General features: G+C 37.6%; 2 long non-coding RNA genes across 3 annotated transcripts in view; one reads left to right on the top strand and one right to left on the bottom strand.

Annotated features, from left to right (window-relative positions):
* Positions 1 to 24,400, top strand: part of LOC106966596 (uncharacterized) — a 235,219-nt gene that overhangs the window by 95,155 nt on the left and 115,664 nt on the right. For both annotated transcript variants that reach the window (XR_008295925.1, XR_008295926.1), the window contains exon 4: positions 17,463 to 17,601. This is a non-coding gene — a long non-coding RNA (uncharacterized LOC106966596). The remainder of the gene's footprint in view (positions 1 to 17,462; positions 17,602 to 24,400) is intronic.
* On the bottom strand, positions 8,603 to 23,462 carry LOC113604679 (uncharacterized). Its single transcript, XR_003426692.2, has 3 exons — positions 23,372 to 23,462; positions 21,776 to 21,974; positions 8,603 to 9,521 (listed from the first exon to the last, which is right to left on the bottom strand). It is a non-coding gene; the product is annotated as an uncharacterized LOC113604679 (long non-coding RNA).

The following is a 24,400-nucleotide window of genomic DNA, read 5'->3' as shown; positions in this document are numbered from 1 at the left end:
ATAAGTACCTCAGCTGTTCCCAGAGGCCATTCTCTAAGAAATGACTTAGGGGAAGCACGGTGGTGACCCAAAGTAGCCAGGTATGCTCAGCCGGGCCAGGACGCAGCCTTTGGAACCAATAAAGTCTTAGTTAGTGAGAGGTTTCTTTAAGTGGAGAAGAATATAAAAGTCAGTGAAAGTCCAGCCTCTAAATTCAGCAAAATAAGATAAAGCTAATGGTGGCACTCACATGGGGCTTCTGCATTGCTGGGCAGGAAAAGGAGTCTCAAATCTCTTCTGATCACACCCCTTGTAATTTCCTTCTGAAGGACCTGGGATGTGGTAGAAGGAGGAGCAAGCTGAGGATGATGATAACTGGCACCTGAGACCCCAGGAAAAGGGCATTTACAGTAGTGCCTGGAGGGCCCGGCAGCCCTGTGAGAAGTAGGAGGATACGTGCAGTCTGACAGCCATACTTTAAGTCATATTTTTCGTTTTCAGAAATGGTTTCTATGGAAACTCACCAGCCAGGTTTCTCAGTCTACAGGCAGAAATCATTTTGCGAGATGCGTGTTTTTCGGTGAAGCATCGGCTATAAAAGTGGCAATATGAAGGTGAATAAAATTGACCCATGGTACAAAAATGATCTCCTGCTCACCTTGCTTAGATGACGTCTTGCAGGAGAAAGGGAAGACATGGTTTCAGTTTCCTGTCCTGAACTACAAGAGGACAGAAGGTGATGGAGAACAAGGTGAAGGAGCACTGAGTGGGTGAAGTCACTGGGCCTTCGTGTCCTTTGTCACATATGAGAATGGCATTAAACTAGATTAAACATAAAGCCCCACCTAGTGAGGGAATTCTGTGTTTCCATGCCTGCAGTGTTTGTGTTCTGCTCACTGGTGCCACAATGACTGAGGAGAACAGGGGAGACCCTGAGAAACCGTTAGTTCGCTAAAGTGTTTGTATGTGACTGTGCGTGTGTAGACTTAGTTACCTATTGTCTAATTTCATTAGGGTGAAGCTCTACGTTCTAAGATGCCTTCACCTTGAGAACTCTGACTTTTGTTTTCTACTCTTTCTGCTCCAGTCATTGCCACAGACCACATCTCTGTTCTTCTAGACCACTGAAGTCTCAGATCAAAAATAAATTGAGGAAATTTGGCTCCTTTTTACAGTGACCTTTTAATTAATTTGACGTAGACTTTTTTGGTTTGTTTGTTTGGAATGTTCAGATCATTTTGGTGGGTTTTTAAAAAATTTTTTTTAATGTTTATTTATTTTTGAGAAAGAGAGAGACAGAACGTGAGTAGGGGAAGGGCGGAGAGAGAGGGAAACACAGAATCCGAAGCAGGCTCCAGGCTCTGAGCTGTCAGCACAGAGCCCAACGTGGGGTTCGAGCCCACGAACAGTGAGATCATGACCTGAGCCGAAGTCGGACGTTTGACCAACTGAGCCACCCAGGCACCCTTTTTGTTTCCCTACAAACTTTTTTTTTTTTTTTTTTAAATCTTTCAATTCTGGAGCTCGGGAGTGAGTTAGACGATAGAAAAGATTTGGATCCTTTGGATACATATGTCCGAGGTTTAAACCTCACCTCCTTTGTGAAGAACGCTTTGATTCTCTTAAATCACAACTATTTCTTCTTTTTTGATCCTAAAAAATCATTGCTCTTTTCTCCATCATCCTTTAGCATATTTCTAGGTGTAAATGAGCAATCTTAGATAATATGTGATCTAAATTTATACCACTGAAATTATTGGGTAGATTAAAATATGTACTAAATGCACACAGAGGGGTGCTCGGGTGGCTCAGTCAGTTAGGTGTCCGACTTTGGCTAAGGTCATTATCTCACAGTTCCTGGGTTTGAGCCCCACGTTGGGCTTTGTGCTGTCAGTGCGGAGCCTGCTTGGAGTCCTCTGTCTCCCTCTTTCTCTGCCCCTCCCCCACGTGTGTGTGTGTGTGTGTGTGTGTGTGTGTGTGTGTGCGCGCGCGTGCGCGCGCGCGCATGCTCTCTCCCTCTCAAAAATAAATAAACATTTAAAAAATTATCAAAAAATAAAAGCACATAGAGAACTTGGTAGGAATCTCGCTGTTGGATGAAACAAGTTTCATAGGAAAATGACTGTCTTGCTCTGAGAAGTCTGGGATCCCTTGAGAAGGAGATGGACAGATGGAAAGCAGGAATTTCCCATACTGCAGCCCTGTATATCCTGAATGGATGGAGAAGTCCACTTCCGGCTCTGACACTGACAACTCTATGAGCTTAAGGGACCTTATTAACATCCTGATTTCCAGTTTTTTCTACTCTCAAAAGGAGGTAATACCAAGTTCTTAAGGTAGACAATTAAATACCACATGCATATAAAATCCAACAGAGTCCGTTTTGAGAACTCTGTCAATATATGCTAACAACAGTGAAAATGATGTGGGAGGGGAGCACCCTCTGGGGAGGCAGCTGATCTACTGAAATTTAGGACAAACCATGGAAATAAATTCTAGGGCCGTATTCAGGCAAGAGCAGAGCCTAGGTTGGGAATAAAGGGTCATGAGGCATTTTCTGAAGTTAACTATTTTTAAGTACTTTCAATCCACCACTCTTTTGGTGCTTCATTTGTCCGAAAGCCATAGGTTTAAGAGCTACTGCCTGATTATTATGCTTTACAACACACTCAACAGAAGAGATGAAACTCAATAAAAGAGAATAAAGTAATTTGTAGTATTTCTTTCTCCAAGGTATAAAGTATTTATTTTGAGCCACATAATTATTAAAATTGTAATTGGCTATTGGCAGGTCGAAAATTGGAAGCAAAGAAATGCATTATAAAAGAATGGAAACTCTGTGGATAATTTTTATTCTTCTGAGTAGTTTGTGCTACTTAGTTGCTTTCAGAGAAACAAATCAATAACTATTATTTAGAGTTTCCCTCTAGCTTCCACTGCTTTAGGAGCCGTTTCTCTATCAGTGATCCCGTAATTTCATCAATATGGTATCATTAGCACTCCGCAGTTAGCAATTAACCTTTATCCAACATGCTCAGTTATAGCTTTAGGAAAAAACTGTCAGTCACATGGAGTATGCTCAGATTTCAGTGGTATAGCTAGCTCTATTTAAGATAGATGAAACAGCTGTTAAAGTTATAGTTAGAGCTAGAGTAAGTATTGATTTGCAAGAACCAATTTCCTGTTTTTAAGGCAATCCGAGGAACCAAGGGGATATCCGTATCAGTCATTTTTAATCTTGGTAAGAAGTAAAGTAAGTGCTCCCTAATAGGGGCACCACAACATTCTGGTTTCTTGCAGAGCTCATTAACAGCAGCTCCGTTTTAGATACCAGAACATATATTAGTATTCTGCTAGTTACACTGCAGTCACTATATTTGTAGAGTGCTTTTACACAATTACATCGACCCTTGAACAACACAGAATTGATCTGCGCAGGTGCACTTACACGCAGATTTTTTTTTTTAATATATAAATACGGCTCAGTGTTGTAAATGTATTTTCTCTTTCTTATGATTTTCTTAATAACATTTTCTTTTGGGTAGCTTACTTTAAATTGTAAGAATGCAGTATATAATACATGTAACATATAAATATGTGTTAATTGTTTATGTTAATGACAAGGCTTCCAGTCGACAGTAGGCTATTAGTAGTTAAATTTGGGGGAGAGTTCAAAAGTTGTATGTGGATATTCTTTTTTTTTTTTAAGTTTATTTATATATTTTTGAGAGAGAGTGAGAGACAGAAGGGTTGGGGCAGAGAGAGAGGGAAAGAGAGAGAATCTCAAGCAGGCTCTGCTGTCATTATGGAGTCCAGTGTGAGGCTTGAACTCACAACCTGTGAGATCATGACCTGAGCCAAAACCAAGAGTCAGAAGCTTAACTGACTAAGGCACCCAAGTGCCCCTACATGCGGATTTTCAACTGCACAGGGGTCAATGCCCCAAGCCCTCATGCTGTTCAAGGGTCAACTTAACTTCCAATGATCCTCACAACAATGCTGGGAAGTAATGTAATTATGTCCTTTCTTCCGATTGAATACTTTTAAGCAAAAACATATCCCTGGATCATTGCCCCAGATCTACCAGTAAATTTCTGTACGACCTCCAAAGTTGCCTGTGCGGGCTTCAGCGTCCTCAACTATAAAATTAGTTGTAATAACAAGCCGTTTCAGTGGCTTGAAGCTCATTTCTAGATATGAGATCTGTGATTCCAGGCTTCTCCAAATTAACTTTGTATCTCAGCAAGAGTACTGTAGTATTAATTATTGATGAAATCACACCATAATGTCCTAGCCATTGTCCTATGGTATAGTTTGTACGAGTGATGATGTTTTTAGTAATATGAGCACACTGTGCAGTACTTGTCTTTTGAATCTTTGCAAATAGTGTTTTGATGACCTCTTTTCTTGAAACTAATGTAGAAAATTTGCAGATCATACTTGCAATAATATTAACCATTAATTTTTTTCCCCAGACCTAAAAAATTTCTTTTGACACGTATCATACATAACAGGAATAATTTAAATAGGCAAAACACAATAATTAAGAGATGGATGGAGTAGAGACTCATCCCTGTTGTTTACAGTAATGTGAATTGTCTGGCATATAAAATGTCATTAGTGAAGGGGAAGAAGATTCCAGACACAGATCTACAAATGATCTATGTAGTAGATGAAAAATTCCAAGTAGAGAAAGAAACGTTCACTTTAATTTGTCATAAACTAACTTAAGTGCAGAAAGCAATATAAGCTTTTGTTAAGATTTACCTTTTTTTTTTTTTTTTTTTGGTATATGGGGATAGTTGGTCTCAAGGATTAAAACTGAATACAATCCAGTAGAGAAACAAGTGACTGGTTTTTTTGTTTGTTTTTTTAATCCAGAAAAACATTTGCAAAGAGAAAGAAAAGAAAACAATCTATGTAATAAATTTTTTAAAAATGTTCCTTGTGTTGCCTAGCTCTTGGAGAAGCTTTTGAGGAGCTCTATAGACCTTGCTTCTTCTCACTAGAGCTGAACTCTAACGTGGACTAGATTCTCTTCAGTTGCATGAAGTACTTCCAGCCACGAGGCTGAAAAGGGCTTAAAAGGAATGGAGGAGTCTAGAACTCACTGATTGCCGTGATTGGGACACTTTGACTTAAATGAAGGGGAAAATTCTAGTGAGGACTTTCCTTGGGTCATTTATTAAAAATTCCGTATCACTGCTTTTTCAGGTTTTAGTGATGATGCACACATATAGATTAATAATGACATTTTTCCGATATAACTGACATGCCAGCATTTTGTTGTCTTTCACATCTAGTATTGAATTATACTATCATGGTCATCAAAGTAACTATTATTGGGGGGATTTAAAGTCCTCCTAAAAACAAATGCAAGCAAGTTTCATAATTTTATTGATAAATGTATCAAATTTAAGAAATGTAATGGTACAGTACAGTATATATGTGTGTGATGGGGGTATAGCTCAGGGGGTAGAGCATTTGACTGCATGTGTGTGTGTGTGTGTGTGTATTTATATATGTACGTATATGTATATGTATATATATATATATATATATATATATATACACGTGCATGCACACAGGTATACACATACATATACACATACATATGTATGCATGTATATATATGCAATTATTTTCATATTTTCATGACCTCAATGCACATCACAGTTAAAAGTAATACAGACATTTTCCCAACTGTGGTTGAATTGAGAGTAAAGAGCCTAGAACCCCTTCTTCCCTCGTCTCTGAGGCCACTGAAATACCACTGCAGGTTGAAAAGCAATGTGTAGTCCACATCCTTCCCATTTTACACATGAGGAGACAGAGGCCCAAACATGTTAAAATACACGGTCTCATCATAGTCACTCATCTCCCCACCTGAGACCGGGACCCCACCCCAAGTTCAGTGATAAGATGACGGCAAACTCTTTCTCTGGATATCCAGTGTCCTGCTCTCTTGTCATACTGAGTTACTGGTTTGGGCCTGTAACCTTGAACACATCAGTTGACCTCTTTGAATTGATGCTTTCTTGTCCTAAAACAGGAAAGATGCTAGGAGATATTAAAACAGGCAAAGCAAGAACAAATCTACAGGACACTTTTATTTCTACAAAATGACTCCAGGGGAAATCCCCCAGAAATCACCAAAGGATTCAGCTACAGAAAATCAAACAGAACAAAGGGACTAAGAGAAACTTCAAAGAAAGCAAACACTAAGAGAGACCCACCGTCCCTCTGGGCATCTGCAGTGGAGTAGTCCTTAAAAGCAGAACGGAGCAATTGCAGGAGGGCAATGTTTTACCACAGCAGTGCTTTTAAAAATTTTCCATGGAAGTACCTCTAACAGGAGAGAAATGGGAATATATTAGCCCTCGTCCCTTAACCACCAACCTAGTGTATAATTTGATGTGGCTAGTGGCAAACACAAAAATTAATTGCAGTCTCATATTTTACATAAAATGGGATAATCTCTAGCATTTCACTTTTTATTTTGCCTTTCCTCTTGTATTTAAAATTATAAATTAATTTTAATATAAAATAATGTTTATCCACTTAGCTATACCTGCTGAGTTGTTGTGTGTGTGTTTTTTTTTAAATACCTGCTGAGTTTTACAGCAGCACTGTGAGGAGGAGAAGAAGGAGAAATAAAGTCACAGATCATTCTCAAATATCTATTAATTATATACATGGAGACCAGAGGACAGTAGAAACATTTTCTCAGTGCCTTACCTTTCTGTTTATGCTAATTTCACCTAAAATGAATGTAGATGAATTCCTCCTCTTGTTCTCCTTTGAGCCAATGGATTACTATATGTTGATGGGTATTGATAAATATTTTCTAAGGAATGTATCCTTTTATACCCAAATATCCCGTCAAAACCTTTTATCATTTCCTATCTAACATGCCCATACCTGTCTAAATAAACATTGAGAGAAACATAGGTTAGATGCACATTAATATATAAGTTTGGCTTTGCAAAACATCATGTGTTCTTTAAAAGGTTTTGTCCATTGTTTTCAATAAACAGAAAGATAAACGCATGTATAAACACACATAAAGGCGTAAGTAATAACTTAATATTAAGAGCAAAACATTTGCACAAAGAAATACATTTCTAACTGGCTGAATCAGAGAGTAAAAGGAAAAAAAAAAAAAGGGTAGTGGGATTGAAGTGTACTGAGGGGATTCCTTGAGAACAAGTTGTGTACAAACCTTCACAGATCTTCCCAACTCCTGTTCAGTGACATGTTAGTAGTTTGAGTCAACCTAGGTGGGACTATTTATGCAATAGGAATTAGCAAACACCCTCAGGAATTGTTTCCCCAAGCTTGAGAGTTGATCATTAAATATGAATCAGAACACCATGGGCTAAGATCCTGAAGAACCCAACGAGGACTTTTTCAAGCCTTGGTCAGTTGTCAAGACTCCTTAATTTATATTATGGACAGATAGACTCCCTTTAGTACTTTTCTTATTTTTTTTTTTAATGTTTATTTATTCTTGAGCGAGGAGAGAGAAAGAGAGAGACAGAGTGCGAGTGCACACAAGTAGGGGAGGGGTGGAGAGAGAGGGAGACACAGAATCTGAAGCAGACTCCAGGCTCTGAGCTGTCAGCACAGAGCCCGATGCAGGGCTCGAACTCATGAACTGCGAGATCATGACCTGTGGGGAAGTGGGATGCTTCACTGACTGATCCACCCAGGCGCCCCTCCTTTAGTACTTTTCTTGACTTCCAGTTCTTTTAAGTGTATACATTTAGGTGCATTTGCAGCAAATTTAATGGCTAAAGTGCTGCCTAAAAAAATCCTATTGTGCTATATTAAATATCAGAACACTCCAAGAAAACTATAGTCATATTACAATAGGGTTAAGAGAAAATAAATGATAAATATTTGAATAAAGATGAGAACTGGCTTGAAGTAACATCAACAAGATGGCTAAGTAGGCAGCCCCAGACCCTCCCACAAACGCAATTCAGCAATAGCTCAAGGACAGTTCCCTTAGTGAGAATCAGAAAATATAAATTATAACAATGATAACGAAGTGTGTGTGTGTGTGGGGGGGGGAGTGTTAAAATGTATAGTCTTTGTGGTTGAATTTAAGCGATAATTAGCTTAAAATAAACCCCAGGGTAACCATATACACCCCCCCCACACACACACACATACACACCCTCTATAGAAGCTACATAAAAGAAAAAAAGAGAAGAGAATCAAAGCAAATCAATACAAAAATTTAACAAAACACAGAAGATACTAGGAGAAGGAATAGCAGAAAAAAAAAGAACAGGACTAAGAGAAAACAAAATGGCAATTGTATATCCTTCCCTATCAGTAATTACTCTAAATGTTAATAGATTAAATGCCCACCAAAAGATAAAGAATGACTGAATGGATTAAACAGCAGCAGCAACAACAACAACAAAAACATGACAAGACCCAGTAGATTGAAAAAAAGTAGAAGTTTGTTTCGCTCTCCAATAAAAGTCAGAATGCAGTCAGTCCAGGCCTTTCATGGCTGCTCCAGTATCATCAAGGGCCAAATTATTTTTTATTTTTTGCTTTACAGCATTTTTATGTGCCTTAGGGTCTCACATGGTGCTTGAGCCTCAGTCATTATTTTAGTATTCCAGCAAGCAGGAAAAAAAAATATTGAAGCAAGGAAGAGAGAAGAATGTACCCCTCCCTTTAAAGATACTTAAGAAACTTCTTTACAAGTCCCACATGATAATTCTGCTTATGTTTCTTGGCTAGAACTTAGTCACATTGTCACCCTGGACACAAGGAAGACTGGGGAATATACTTTTTATTCTGGATAGCCATATAAACCGCTAAAAAGCAGGGGGTCTATTACTAAGAAAATAATTAGCAATAGACATTAAAGTAGGAGTGTAGTAATCTTTTCCACAGCTATGCATGCAAGTCAAATCTATAGCTTTTAAAATTACTGATAACCGGTGTTTCAATTACCTATTGCCATGTAACAACCACCCCAAGACTTAATGATTTGAAATAACAATATTTTCTCATTTCCCACAATTCCATGCTTGGTTATGCTCAGTTAGATTGTTTTTCTGATCTATATGGTGTCTGCTGGGATCACCCATGAGGCTGATTTCAGATGAGAGCTTGGTTGGCACTGGAATATCCAAGAAAGCTTTGCACACACGTCTTGGTAGGGAACACTGAGATGTCTAGAAGGCTGCAATCTCCCCTTTCTCCTTCAGGATAGCCAAGTCTCTCTGTATGGTGACTCCCAGTTCCAAGAGGGCGGGTACAAACTGCCAGGCCTCTATAGCCAAGACCTAGAACTCACAGTGCTACTTCTACCACATTCTACTGGTCAAAGCAAGTCACAAAGTTACCCCAGATACAAGAGCAGGGGAAGTAGATTCTACCTTTGTATGGTAGGTGTGGCACATGCGCAGAATGAGGGGAGGAATTGCTGGCGGCCATCTTTGGAAGCCATCTTCTGCCACGGCTCAAAACTTCAGTTAGGGATCCTAAGTAGCCTGGGAGTTTGTTGAAGTTGTCTGTATTTAGAATGGAAGGAAGAAGAGAGGAAATTCATAGGTGGTTGCGTTTCATATACAAGAGTAAAAAATCACTGGCTTATTCCAGAGTCCCAGTTGACTAGACATTGTGAAGGCAGCGTGTAGGAATATCCATAAATTCTGCATAGAGCAGCCCTGACATCAACAAAATGACTCTCACATAGTGTTGTTGGCACTGCTAATTGGTATAACCTTTCTAGGTATAAGCTATAAAATATGTATGCCATGGGTTCAGTAATTCTGATTTTGAAGTATCTACCTCAGGCATATATTTTAACAAGTGTGAACACCTTCACACAAAAAAATGTTCAATGTATATTTTGCCTACAAATGAAAAATTAGGAATAATTGTGTATTTGCCAGAAAGATTTATTTAGAGGGATAATAAATTACACTGCAGTTATTATTTATTTTTTTAAGTTTTTTTTCTAATGTTTATTTTATTTTTTAGAGAGAGACAGAGACAGAGACAGAGACAGGGTGTAAACGGGGGGGGGGGGGCAGAGAGAGAGGGAGACACAGAATCCAAAGCAGGTTCCAGGCTCTGAGCTGTCAGCACAGAGCCCGACGCGGGGCTTGAACTCATGAACCGTGAGATCATGACCTGAGCCAAAGTTGGATGCTCAACCAACTGAGCCACCCAGGTGCCCATACACTGCAATTTTAAAGAATAATAATATTTGAAAGGTCTTCACCTATTTGAAGTGGCAAAAGTAGTCTAAAGAGGAGAATATAAATAGTATAAGTTATGTATACTTTTCTTTTTGCAAAATTATGCATAAAAATTCTGAAAGGATATATAACAACATGTTAATAATGGTTGTATTATGGTTACTAATATTATGGTTTCTTTTTCTTGGTTGTCTTTTCAAAACTTTTTAATAAACGAGCATTATTAATGTACTAAAATCATATTAAATAGGGGTGCCTGGGTGGCTCAGTTGGTTAAGCGTCTGGCTTCAGCTCAGTTCATGGTCTCACAGGCTCATGAGTTTGAGTCCTGCCTGTCGGGCTCTGTGCTGACAGCTCAGAGCCTGAAACCTGCTTCAGATTCTGTGTCTCCCTCTCTCTACCCCTCCCCTGTGCTCTGTCTCTGTCTCTCTCAAGAATAAATAAGACACTAAAAAAATTTTTTTTAGATCATATTAAATACAATATTAAATACTAAAGCAATTGCACAGTATCCACTTGGCTTGGTTTATGTTTTCCAAAAGTAACCATGCAAAGTGAGTTTATATGAGTCCTTACTGTTCTTCCCAAGGAACAGACAATTATACTCAAATATTCCCTTTCTGAATACAATTTCAATTTGTGAGCCCAGCCATCTGTGAGATTTGTTGCATCCCTTCTTCCTATAGGTTATTGTTCAGCTTTTCAGTTATACTTTGGAGTAAATACAGAAGAACTAACAGTGAGGTTATCACCTCTGATAGCAAATGAAAACAAGGTCCTGGGAACCTGGATAAAATCAAAAGGCGTGAGACCCAGGGTAAAAGATCTACTAAGGTAAAACTACATTTCAAATCCCCACATTATTTCACTGGGTTTTAAGTCAGTAAGGCCTTCAGAGTTATTGTGTGTCCAGTTTGGGCAGGACGTTAAGTGAAATGGTGACCTGTCAACAGTAGACACAGTCCCTGTCTTGAGGGAGAGAGAGAACACAGACAAAGACGGAAGCCATCAGGAGCCCTTACAAGAAGAGCCCACCCACAAACAGACATTGGCACAGAGATCCTGGGCATGGAGAGTCAATAGAGATTTAATTTTTTTGTTGTTTTTTTCTGAAGAAAATGGACTTCTGCCTTTGTTTTTATTCTTATGTTAATAGAAACCATGTGCTTCGTCTTCAAGCTTGATAAAGTTCCTTCTAGACCCATGTCTGCTCACTTCTGAGCCATTGCTGCTTCACTGCTGATCATTCTTTAAAAAAAAAATTTTTTTTTAGTGTTTATTCTTGAGCGAGAGACAGAGGGTAAGTGGGGGAGGGGCAGAGAGAGAGGGCGACACAGAATCTGAAGCAGGTTCCAGGCTCTGAGCTGTCAGCACAGAACCCAGCGTGGGGCTTGAACTCATGAACAGCAAGATCATGACCTGCGCTAAAGTCAGATGCTTAAGTGACTGAGCCACCCAGGTGCCCCAACTGCTGATTATTCTTGGTAAACACTGCTCAAAGACCATCAGTGGCTCACGCATCACCTCCAGAATACCTGTGTATCTATGTATGTATGTATGTATGTATGTATGTATGTATGTATGTATCATCTATCTAATCTTCTGGATATATACTTTCAGTGAGTGATCTAGCAGAATCTACTCTTCCAACAGTAAACTCAAGCTAGTATCTAAAAACATTCACTACAAACAATTGACATCCATCTCCCAAACACAACTTTGACATTTGGACCTCTTTCTTCACCAGCCACATTCTTTTAACAATAAAACATGTTTCACCCGAATCCAAATCCTACCTAATCTTCAAGACTCAATCCAAATTCTATACCCTTCTGAAATTCTCTCTAATCACAGCAAATCTAAGTATCCTCATTGACACATTCTTGTCCTCTTAACATAAGGGCCAGCTATATATTTGATACCATTTGTGTATTACTTTGCATTGGTATCTTCAATATTCTACTTTGGGTCGTTAATTTTCTTTTTGGTTTTATTATAAGATCATTTAAAAATTGATACAAGTAACATACAAATACATTTTCATCAAAATGCAAAATAATAAAAACATTGTTGAGTACTTGTTATATGTTAAGTATTTAAGAAAGAGCTTTACATGTATTTAATACTTATAATAATTCCATGAGATAGATAATATTATTATTTGCATTTTGCTTAGGAAACCAGGGTACAAAGAAGTTAAGGAACTTGCCCAAACTGTCCCCAGAGCTGGAACTCTTAACATCTATATTATACTATTTCTCATTAATATAGAATAATACAGAATCAAAATATCTATGTGAATGGTACAATTATATGAGACATCCCCGCCTCTGTAAACCTTTGTTCATTTATCTGTCCAGAACTTTATCCGATCATTTGCATGTTCATTCACATGCATAAGTAGCAGGTGTGAGTCTCACTCCATGAAGTGTCCATTTTTTTTTTAAATTTTTTTGATGTTTATTCATTTTTGAAAGACAGAGACAGAGCACAAGCAGGGGTGGGGCAGAGAAAGAGGGGGACACAGAATCTGAAGCGGGCTCCAGGCTCTGAGCTGTCAGCACAGAGCCCGTTGCGGGGCTCAAACTCAGGAACCGTGAGATTATTATCTGAGCCGAAGTCGGACGCTCAACCGACTGAGCCACCCAAGTGCCCCATACATTTTTTTTTTCTATAACTGAACTTAATGGGTTGTGGTTTTTAGGATGGCAGAAACATTCTTTTTTTAATTCCACATTTTCTTGACACCTTTTCTTGAGGTGTATGTAGGTTCCACAGAGGATCCCAGGTACTACATTATGGGGACCTATAAGGACCTCCATCCAAAGATATCCATGCTCCATCTAATCCTTATTTATAAGGATTACTGTTACTGACAGCTAGGCCTCTCCAGATCTGGGTCTGTCTTAGGTACTCCTGCATTCCTCAAAAGCAGATTTAAAATCATTCCACAATTCCTGAGCATCCCTTGGGATGCAGCAGGAACTCAGGTGGAGTTCCTTAAGGCCCTTTACCACCCAAGCATTTCCAGCACCCTCTTGAATCAGGGGGAGTTCAGTGGACTTGCCTTGGGAACTACTTGGGAAGGTCTGTAGAAAGTAGACCAGGATTACTCTGCTCTTGAATTCCTCAGTTATTGCTAGAGTGTCTATCATTTCTGTTCTCCTCTCTCCTTCAGCTCTGATGTGGCGAAAGGTTCTTGTCTCAACGAATAGGTAACCTGGTTACCTCGTTTCTCTGATACTTCTATTCTCCCACTTCAGGAGGAATATTTCTCTAACTAATCATGTTCCACCAAATCTTCTGAACTCAAAAGCCAAGAAGATTTCACTCTTTTAGCCTGTGCTCTGTCACATCGTTCCTCCCTTGTGGCAGTGAAGATGAGATGCCCTAGCAGCCTAGGCAGGGAGAAGGTCAGTGGGGTACAGAAACAATGGGGGAAAATAGCTTAATATCTCAAAATAGCATCCCACTATTCACATGTAGGTACATATTCAAATGTACTTTTTATAGCAGCCATGTATTATTGGTAGGGTTGACTCTACTTCTAACCCTTTGGGTCAGTTTTAATTTGGCTTAGCCTATCAGGATCCTCCTTTTCTTATGCTAAATGATTGCTACTGAGACACGTATGTAGCCTAAAATGGTCCAAGTGGAGTAGGGTCAAGAATTTTATTCTTTTTTGGGGCACCTGAATGGGTCAGTCAGTTAAGCATCTGACTCTTGGTTTCGGCTCAGATCATGATCTCATAGTTTCATGAGTTTGAACCCTGCATCAGGCTCCATGCTGGCAGCGTTGAGCCTTCTTGGGATTCTCTATCTCCCCTTCTGACCCTCCCCATTTGTGCTATCTTTGTCTCTCTCAAAATAAACTTAAAAAAAATTTTTTTTTTGTTCCTTTTTGAATGGAGAAACACTTTCTCTCCCCTGGATGTAAATGAAGAAGCTGGTAATCCTGGTTTCTGCTTGTAGCCATTTTTTGAAGATTAGGAACACCAGAACAAATAGAAAGCTGGTACTTGGAAGGAAACAATTTTAGAGTCTTGATTGTACCCTGCCTGAAGCCTGAACTATCTGTGGACTTGTCCTTGATTGTGCCAATAAGTTAGTCTTATTATCTAATTCAATTTAAGATTTTCTAATCTTAATTTGTAGATTTTCTAATGTAGATTTTCTAATAATTGAATTTGATATCCAGAAATGGAATTGCTGGATGTGGGGTATATTATTTAAATTGGGGTCAATAGTGTCAAACTGCCCTCAGAAACACTTTGCAATGTACATTACTTCCAACTGAGTATTTTAGATTACCTGTTTCTTTGCACTTTAACCAACAACAAATAATAACAATCTTTTTCATCTTTGCCAATCTGCTGGGTGAAATATAATATAATAATGTCACTTCTCTTTATACTCCTTTATTTTCTATAACATATTTTATGTTCCTTATGAGAAACCTAACTCAAATTTGCAAATTAATGTATTTTCTGGTTGAAGACATTCTAATTTTAGGTAACAGTTATCTGGGAAATTAAAATGTTAAGTCTCTAGCAGGGCTATTTTTCCTCTTTCCCCTTCTCTGACGAAAGATAGTTTTCCGTAAATAAAAGCTACAGAGATAGGCTTACCTAACCTCACAGTAGTGGAGAGAAAGGTCTCTGGACCCTTGCATTATCTTCTAAATTCTCATTGATCTCTGCTTCGGACTGACTACTCTGACTCATGGACTGAGGATGAATTTGGCAACTCATGAATGCATGTAGTCTGTTTTCTTGATTTTGTCATGGTCTGTACTTCTTCACAGATAATTCAGCCCCACCACAGCTCTGCCTGGAACTTAATCAATATTCCCGAGGTTTTCTGAGATCCCCCAAGAGATCCCTGCCCTGGGTTGTTGCCTTGCAACCCAGAACTCCCTTCTGGCCACAACAACTCCAACCCATACCATCAAGATCTCCAACATGCCTTATCAACAACCTTTTACAACTATGTCAGCACATCTGTAAGATTTCCTAGTCTCATGGGATCAGAGGGTAATTCAGTGTTGTAACTCTGGTGCTCTGTTTCTCTGTCTCTATCTCTGTAACTATTTGAACTCTGATATGATCAAGCAATATTGCCTTGTGAGAAAATATTCCTCATTACACTTGACCTGCCCTTATTACCACCATATATAGATTTCCAAATTGTGTATGGGACACAAAAGCTCTTCTGCTTTAGTTCTGCTTTTCAGCTAAACTAGCATTATGACTTCTGGGATTTCAATAGGATTTCAGTATAACATACTTTTCTGGGGCTTGCTTCCTCCTGTCTAGTCTACTCCTGCCTTACCACATGGGAATGGCAAAAATGGGCATTCCATTCCATTTCTCTTCTTATCTGACTGTTTTCTTTACATGGTAATTCACTTCCTTTCTACAACATTGTCATTTGCCTGACCAGTCCCTTTTCTGGGATCATGAGATGCCAGGAAAGAAATGAAGAGATCTAAAAATGTTATTTCTCTTATATTGAGACAAAAATTTTTCATGGGTTTATTGGTTGATATCCTTCTTCTAGGAATTACATGTTCATAGTCTTTTCATATGCTTGTGGAGTTCTTTATTTTTTCTTCTTAATTGTAATTGTTCTACATAGATTTATTTTCATTTATTCACTTAACGAACACTTATTGAGCCCGCTATTTTCTAAAATATGTGCTTGGTGAGAAAAACAGGATTCATGTTTTCATGGAACTCATATTTTCCTAAAGGAGGAGAGATTGACTGAAAAATTAACAGAATGATCACAGTAATTAACGTATTATTCCAAAGTAAGATTCTGAATAATGAGAATAATAATTAATAGGGAATAATGAAGAAATATCATGAAGATAGGGATATGAAAGGTGGCTTCTTTGAAGAAATTATATTTGAACTAAATAGTTGCAAATACTTTTCTCAGTCTGTTTCTTGTAAAATTTATATGGTATTCAATTTCAAAATTGTATATAGTCATAAAACTTCCCTACATTTGCATAAGCAAATCCAAAATTAAAAAAAATATATAATCATATCAATAGATGCTAAAAAAGCGTTCAATAAAATCAACTCTTATTTATATAAACCTTGCACATTTCTCATTTGGTTTACTCTAAGTATTTTCAGTTTGTTCACTTTGTTTTATTTGCTTTCTGTGTGTTTTTATTTTCCTGTTGTACATGTCATTGTTTTTTTTTTTCCTATTACATTTTCTAATTGTATAGGAAGGTTATTACTTTATGTTTACCTTGCATTTGGCACTGTTTCATAACTATTTTATAAATTCTGATTTTTTAAAATTCTTTTGGGTTTTCATGGCAAACAACCAATATATTATATCTTTATCTTGTCTTATGGCATAGCCTCAGGCTTCAAGTACATTGATGAATTAAAGCAATAATAGCAGAAACACTAGCCTTACTACTGAATGTAATTGGAAAGAATTATGATGTTTCACCATTAAATATGACGATAATGGTAGGATTCTTATATGTAATCTTTATCAAGCTATGGAAGCATTCTCTTCCTACCTTTTAAGACTTCTGTTATCATTGAGAATGTGAGTTGGATTTGATCAAATGCTTTTTAAGCATCTGTTGAGATAACCACATATTTTTCCTTTTGTATCTGCTAAAGTTGTGAATCAATCACGTTAATAGATAAGTATGTATTTAACCTTCATTTCTGAGAAAAGGTCTCCTTTGTCATAAAAAGCCACTCTTCTAATATACTGCTGGCTTATTGAAAGAGTCATTGAGATTTTGAAAATCTGTGATTGAATTTGAGCTTTCTGTAGGTATTTGACTCTGGTCAAGTCACTTACTTTTCATTAACTTTATTTACAATTTTTTTTAATGTTTATTTATCTATTTTTAGAGAGAGAGAGAGAGAGAGATCATGAGCAGGGGAGGGGCAGAGAGAGAGGGAGAGAGAGAAAGAGTCCCAAGCAGGCTCTGCACTGCCAGCACAGAGCCTGATGGCGGGGCTTGAACCCACAAGCCATGAGATCATGACCTGAGCCAAATCAAGAATCAGAACCTTAACTGACTGAGCCACCCAAGCGCCCCACTTTTCAATAACTTTAATTCCTTCAAGTGTAATATGAGTACATTCCCCCATATTCACAAAGTAGCTGTTAAGATTAGATGAAATTGTAAAATTTTTATATAAAAAAGTTATATATATAATTTATATTCAAGCCAACAGAGATTATGCTTTTATCTTCCAGATGGGAAGCAGGAGCTACCTAAGATACTGTTACTGAGGATGAACTCAGTACATTGAATTACTACTGGGGCAACTCTCCTTTTTCCCAGTGGCATTGGCTCCATCCTTTGAACAGATAAGGAGCGGAGGCACACAAGATGGTAAGTTAATTTTCCCTAAGACTTCACCAGTGTTGGAAATGCTATCATGGCTCTGTCTGAGGGTTCAGCGATACTAACCAATAATTCTTAGCTAGTAGTTTGGATTACTTCTTCAAGAATAATGATGACATTTTGAAGGATAGAAAGAAAATGGCCCATGGGACGATATTTTGAATATTGTCCACTAGATGGCATTATGAGCCTATTGTAATTGTTTTAACTAGGTATTTATTCACCAGTTAAATACTAATTAGTTAAGGAAAGATATTAGTAAATGGAAGTTAGTGATAGTAGCACTATCTTTAGGAAAGTTATTTGTTCCTTTTGTTTGAATATAAACTAAAGGTAGCAGCAACATAAAGCTATCTAGAGACAATGTTTAGCTCTCACTTGAAACTAATCATCTCTGTAAGGAAAATAATTCAGCTATGGCAAATGGACAGTATACATACACTCTGAGAACAACAAAATATCAGTGAGAAATTTTTATCAAAAAAGCTAAACATATCTTTGTTGTCAATTGAATTACCTGAACTCTTTGTGAGATAAGTGGATTCCAAAAGAGCTTAGATAAGTATATCAATGACAGGATTAAACATGGATTTTTTTTTTCTTTTACTTTTTTTTTTTTTTTTTGGATTAAACATGGATTTGAAAAGAAGCTGAGTAGTTTGACAATGCCAAAATAATTTTAGGTTTAACTCAGAGAAGGATACTTATTCTGTCATCAATTTGGGCTTGCTTTTGACAATAGAACACTTAGATCGATGGAATTTAGATAGTAATTATAACAAATATTATGATGATTATTAATTATTATGTTCATTCTTATTAATTCTTGTGACAGAAAGTAACTGAATGTGCAGCTGGGACTTTTACCTCGGGCCTCTGAGAGTAGCATTTACCCATTCTAAACAAACACTGGCTTTTCTGTTTTATTCTACTGTTTTCTCTATACTTTGATTTATCCTCTCCACACATCCCCACCTCCTCCAGTATACCTTTATTCACTCCTATAGTGTATTAAAGAACAAAACACTTTTATTTTTCTACTCTTTTGAGAAAGAAAGAATACCTCCAAGCTGGCAGCTCATACTGTTCAGAGTAAAAGAGAGTGGTATATGGGTGCTGTTTGGAATCATGGATGGAAATACTATCTCCATTAGACACACTTATACCATTGGCTGTAAGCACAGCTCATGTCTTGTCCTCAGTCATACTTTATTGTTATTATCACATGCTTGAGAAGATTGCCTAATAGGTATGAAAGGGATGGCTTTACAACTCTGAAACAATAGACCTTTCATCAGCAATTATTTTATGATTTTGATATAGGGACATGTCTGATAAGGAAGGAACCAATTACCAATGGCAAGGAGTCTTGGGGAAGAAGAAATTCCTCAAAGACATAATGTATAGTAATCGCATTTATCTACAGCCAAGATCTAATAGAAAAGTTAATAGATGGCAGGGATCTTACGAGAGTATGTTTCCTTATTCAGTTTTTCTGTGTTAAGATTTTAGCTTCAGACTAGCTACAGTTTGGGGGAATTCTGTCTTCTCAGTTAATCAGTAAATGGTCAACATTTTAAGACATGCCACCCTTCTGAAATCAATCAAAGTTCAAGTAGAACATTTTCAGTCAGTTGCCTAGTTTTCAAGTGTTGAATCGTGATTAGTGCTGACTAAGGGGCAGTGGGGCAGGAGGTAGGAGAGAAGGATTCATGCCCTCACACAGGTCATGTGGCTAACAATAGCTCCATTTTTAGGACTGCCGAGCTTTCTGAGTCCCTGTGTCAGAATCCCTAACCAATGGGAGAGAGAGAAGCTTGAACTGCCCCTTTTAATTTAGTGGGAGAAGAATGTTTGGAATGTCATTTGCGTAAGTGTGACCTCAGCTCAGTACATGTCCAGACAGGTGAGACAGGATCCACCATCCTGCAGGTAGAAGTCTCGAGGGTGTAAGTTTAACATTTCAATTACAGAAATTCTTATGGAATAATATTCTCACAGGTGAGACTAAAAGGTAATGTGATTCATAGAAAAATCGACAAGCATAACAGAATGTATGCAATAAAATAAATGTTGACTCTTCTCAGAGGTGACAAGTTTTATCTGTGGAGAATAGGTTTGAATTTTAGAAAGAGACCAAAATGTAGGTAGCTAGGAAGTGGAGCAGAGAAGAATCACTTAAAATGCTGAATAAATAATTGGAAAGGTTGAAGCTGATGTGCTCAATCTTTTTAAAAAAATTATTTCTTTATTTCCAATAGGAGCTTCTTTTGGTTTTCATGACTCCCTGGCTGTGGTAGAGTCACTTGAAATAGAAAGTTGTTATTTGTGATATGGTACTCTGTGCTTCTCTCCTATCTGGACGTTCCATGAAAACAGATGGAACCACTTGGATGGTTAACTTGATAGACCTCAAAGTCTAAGTGCATCATAATTGGATGTAGTGGTTGAGGATGCTTTGACCTAAAGAACTGAGATTTGGGGTCACATTCCCTTATAAGGAATTCCAAAAATCATCTGAACCTATCCTATTCTGAAATTTCATGTATTTTTTTTTTTTTAAATTAAGTCTGATACTGTAAGAATGTGTTTGGGATGATTTTTTAATAAAGTGAAATTTGCCTTATTATTTGCATTTGGGATAATTGGATTTGACTTCCAAGAAACACGAGAAAAGCAGATTGATAAGCAATGTATGTTAGATTAAGATCTTCTACAGAGAATTGACTTAATTTGGCCTCTGTCTTCTCTAGTGACAGAATCGCATCATTTGGACTAACAGTGCAAAATGAAAGAATTGGATTAGCTAAAAAGGAAAAGTTTCTAGACAAAACTTTGAGCCTTCTGTTCTGAAGGTCTAGGAATTGGAAATGTGATACACAGCAGTTTATCCAAAGAGCTTTAAATTCTGTGTTGCCCATTGGAAAAAAAAAAATAATGGCTCTTCCATGGGCAAGTCACCATGATAATCTTTAAATAAATTCCAAGTAAAGCTCATTGTTTACAGAAGCTAGGGACTTAGCAGTTTTGATCAAAATGTTAGCAAGGATACCTGTGAAGAAACAGAGGGAAGATTTCTGCAGTGATAGCTGCAAAATACAGCAAGCCATTGTGTAACTTTGAATTACATATCACCTATATGAGCTCCATGTAATAAGCTGTATATATATCTGACATATAAATGTATGCATGACATGTATATATACATATGAGATATATCTATATATATGCAAACATGTATATCACCTATATGAAAGAATATTTGGCAAATTTTCTTTTTAAGAAAGTATTTCTATGGATTTGAACAGGATTTTCTTTCTCCACAATTCTTTGTTTTCTTATCCAAAATGCTCTTCTGTGTAAGAAAGTGACTAAGATGCATTCCTCTTCCTCATCAAAGGAAATTAAACCTTTTATATGATAAGCTTCCTTCCCTCTACTGAGTCAAACAGCGTTAGTTCGTTAGTTCCCCAGTTCATTTTAAAACCAAGAGACTTTAGGAGCAGGAGTGAAAAGGCAACTGAAAAAAAAGGGGTACTAGCAAAAATCCTGAAATGTGGGTCCCATTTCCACCTTTGCCTGTGCGCAGCTTTGTGCCTTTGGGGAAATCCCAGGATCTCTTCAGGCTTCAGATTCTTGGTGTGTAGAATGTGGAGTTGAAAGAGAGAGTTTCTAAGGCAGTGGACTTCTACCCAGATCACACATTAGAATCAGCTAAAGGCTCTGAAGGAGATGCATTCTTTGAATTATGGAGAGCCTGCCATAAGGCATGGCACATGTTGCCAGATTCACAAATACAAACACAGGACATTCGATTAAATTTGAATTTCAGATAAATGATGAATACGTTTTAGTATTTACATTTATCGGACAAGTGCTACGCATAAAAGGAAGTCAAAATTTGTGTAGTGAATGTATATCATCAAGTCTCTATTAGTGAGAATTTTGGATGAAGAATGTAAAATGGGAGGGGTATCTGTTTCAGTAGATTTTTAGTCATATCACACAGAGAGTCTTTTATTCTTTTTTAAAGCTTGATCAGCCTTGATTGGAATACTTTTTCATCCTCTGGCAAGAACTAGTATATCAATTGTGCTTTAGGCCACAAGTAAAGCATACCTCAATTAAATAGTACAAGTGATAAAGATATTTATGGATTTACTTAACAAGAGGTCCAGAACGAAAATGAGGTGATCAAGGACCCAGTGTTCCTGTCATTCTTCTGCTGGGATGTCATCCTGGGTGTGTTGGCCTTCCCTTTCAGGTTTGTTTCTCTGATTATAAAGTGGCTGGTGCATCTCCATTTGTAATTATGTCTTCACATTACATTACATATCTCCATTATGTCTTCACATAATTACCTTCAGAGTAGAAAAGAAAGAGCAGTTTTGTGTTGTACATATCTTTTTAACCAGAGGAAAAATCTTTCCTGGTGATTTCTACCCCCAGAGTACTTCTTCAAAATCACTGGCCAGAATTGGGTCACAGGCCCATGCACTAGCCCAAAGGGAGGCTGGGATGCAAATTTCAGGCCTTTTTACTCTTCTTGGTGGGAGGCAGGATGTAAGTAATGAAGGTTAGAAATAAATATGGAGGCTACTGAGTGTCATCCCCAACCATCACATCTAGGATATTCCTTTCCTTTGAATGTCATCAACACATGGATGGATTCTTGGCTTGTGGACCGGTTTGAAGGACTGGGGAATACTTCACAATATTAGGAAGCAGTTCTTTTAAATAATCTTGTACATAAGTCTTGACCAAAACCAGAGACATCCACATTGGTCCCAACATAGCCCTTTAAAAATGTTATCATTTAACCAGCGTGATTAGAACTTTGAAAGTACACAATTGCATCCCTTTCTTCCCAGGGAAAAAAAAAAAAGTCTGAAGAATCCTTTTTCTTTTTTCCATTATACACTTCAGTTTTTCGTGCCAAGTATGTGGCACAAAGTTCCATTTAGTATACACACAAAATTCCTAGACGAGTTGACAGAATCCTCATTTCACAGGTTTTTTTTCCCCCTTGTTGGAATCCATCCAGATGTACTTTCATTCTAAGTGCACTATTTGAAGGAAGGTAATACAGACAATAATTTCTTTTGGTGCCCATGACTTCTCAAGATTCTTAAAGTGCTCTACATACTTGTTGTAACCTCTGATCACTGATCACATGAAACGGAGCAATGTGTTTCAGTGCAGAGAATACTTAACTAGCCTCAAGACCTACAAAAGAACATTGGCCCTGGTTTTTACACAACGTGATACGCTCTTGTTAACCATGTAAATGGGGTTTATAACTGGGGTAAATTCTTTCATAGTGCTCCTAAAGCGTCCATATTAAAGTCTATTTCCCAAAGCTTATATAGAATTCCAAGTGGTGTACAAAATATGTTTAAAATGCTACATATGGAGAAGAGAGAAAAGAAAGAAAACCATCAATTAAGGAACAGCTTTGCTATTCCAGACACAATGCTAAATGTCTGACATCTTTGAATTTATTTAATCTTGAAAACAGCTTTTTGAGTTATTTTACAGTCTATTGATTCATCCAAGTTCATATAATCTAATGAACATCAGAGAGAGAATGAGAATTATTGCCAAAGACTACTCCTGCAGAGGCAGATATGTTGTTTTTATGAATACACACTTGATAAGGTAGTATTTTCTTAGTCTGTATCTTTGCCTATCTATTAAAATAGAGTTGTTACTTTGGGTTGAATTTCAGAGCAGGATTTAAACCTATGACGGTACTCACGATCATTAGCAAAATATCCAATCAGAGCTATTTTCTTGAGAAAGATCCGTGCATTTTCTCTTGCCCACCACCAAGGATAGGCACATTCTCTGGAATTCACTCCATTACACATTCCAAGCATAGCAAATCAATCATTAATTATTCACAGGAAGAGCATTCAAAGTTCTCTTCCTTCTTTGGGTGATATGATAGAACAGTGAAAAAAAAAATCCTGGGTACTTAGTAGTTAAGCACTACCTGATCCGATATCCCATTTGTCATGGGTTCTCTAATTTCACACTGCTTTATCACCTCCTGAGAGTAAAGATGGGGGTGGGGGGAGTCTATGGAGTTTTTGTTTTTGTTTTATTTTTACTGAGAGAACAAGTAGCTATTTAACTTTCTCGACCTAACTAAATAAATTTGAGTTGTAACTAAGTAAAATTGAATAGCAACTAAGTAAAACGGAGTAAGTAAAACTGAACAGTCTTCAAATCTTGAGCTGTGCACAAGTTCCTTAAAAAGGTTCTGAGGTATGCATAAGAGTTTGTAGTGACTATTTGAGAAAAGGCTTGGACTTTGGAAGAAACCTGCCTGAGAACACTCTAAAGAAAAGTCAACAATGAAGTCCAGGTATTTCTGGAAAAAAGAAAGCATTTAAACGTGAAAAATTAGTCCAATGAAAAAAACACTGCCCAAAGGTTCTCCTACCAGGTGTGAGGGTTTTCATCTTTCTATTTCACAGCAACTTGGACATACAAAGTATTTAATTTGTGGGAATGCAAGCTGGTGCAGTCACTCTGGAAAACAGTATGGAGGTTCCTCAAAAACTAAAAATAGAACTACCCTATGACCCAGCAATTGCACTACTAGGCATTTATCCAAGGGATACAGGTGTGCTGCTTCAAAGGGACACATGCACCCCAATGTTTATAGCAGCACTATCAACAACAGCCAAAGTATGGAAAGAGCCCAAATGTCCACTGATGGATGAATGGATAAAGAAGATGTGGTGTGTATATGTATACACACACACACACACACACACAC

The sequence above is a fragment of the Acinonyx jubatus genome, chromosome B1, assembly GCF_027475565.1.
Source record: "Acinonyx jubatus isolate Ajub_Pintada_27869175 chromosome B1, VMU_Ajub_asm_v1.0, whole genome shotgun sequence".
Lineage (NCBI taxonomy): Eukaryota > Metazoa > Chordata > Mammalia > Carnivora > Felidae > Acinonyx > Acinonyx jubatus.
This window is presented reverse-complemented; position numbering and strand designations above follow the sequence as displayed.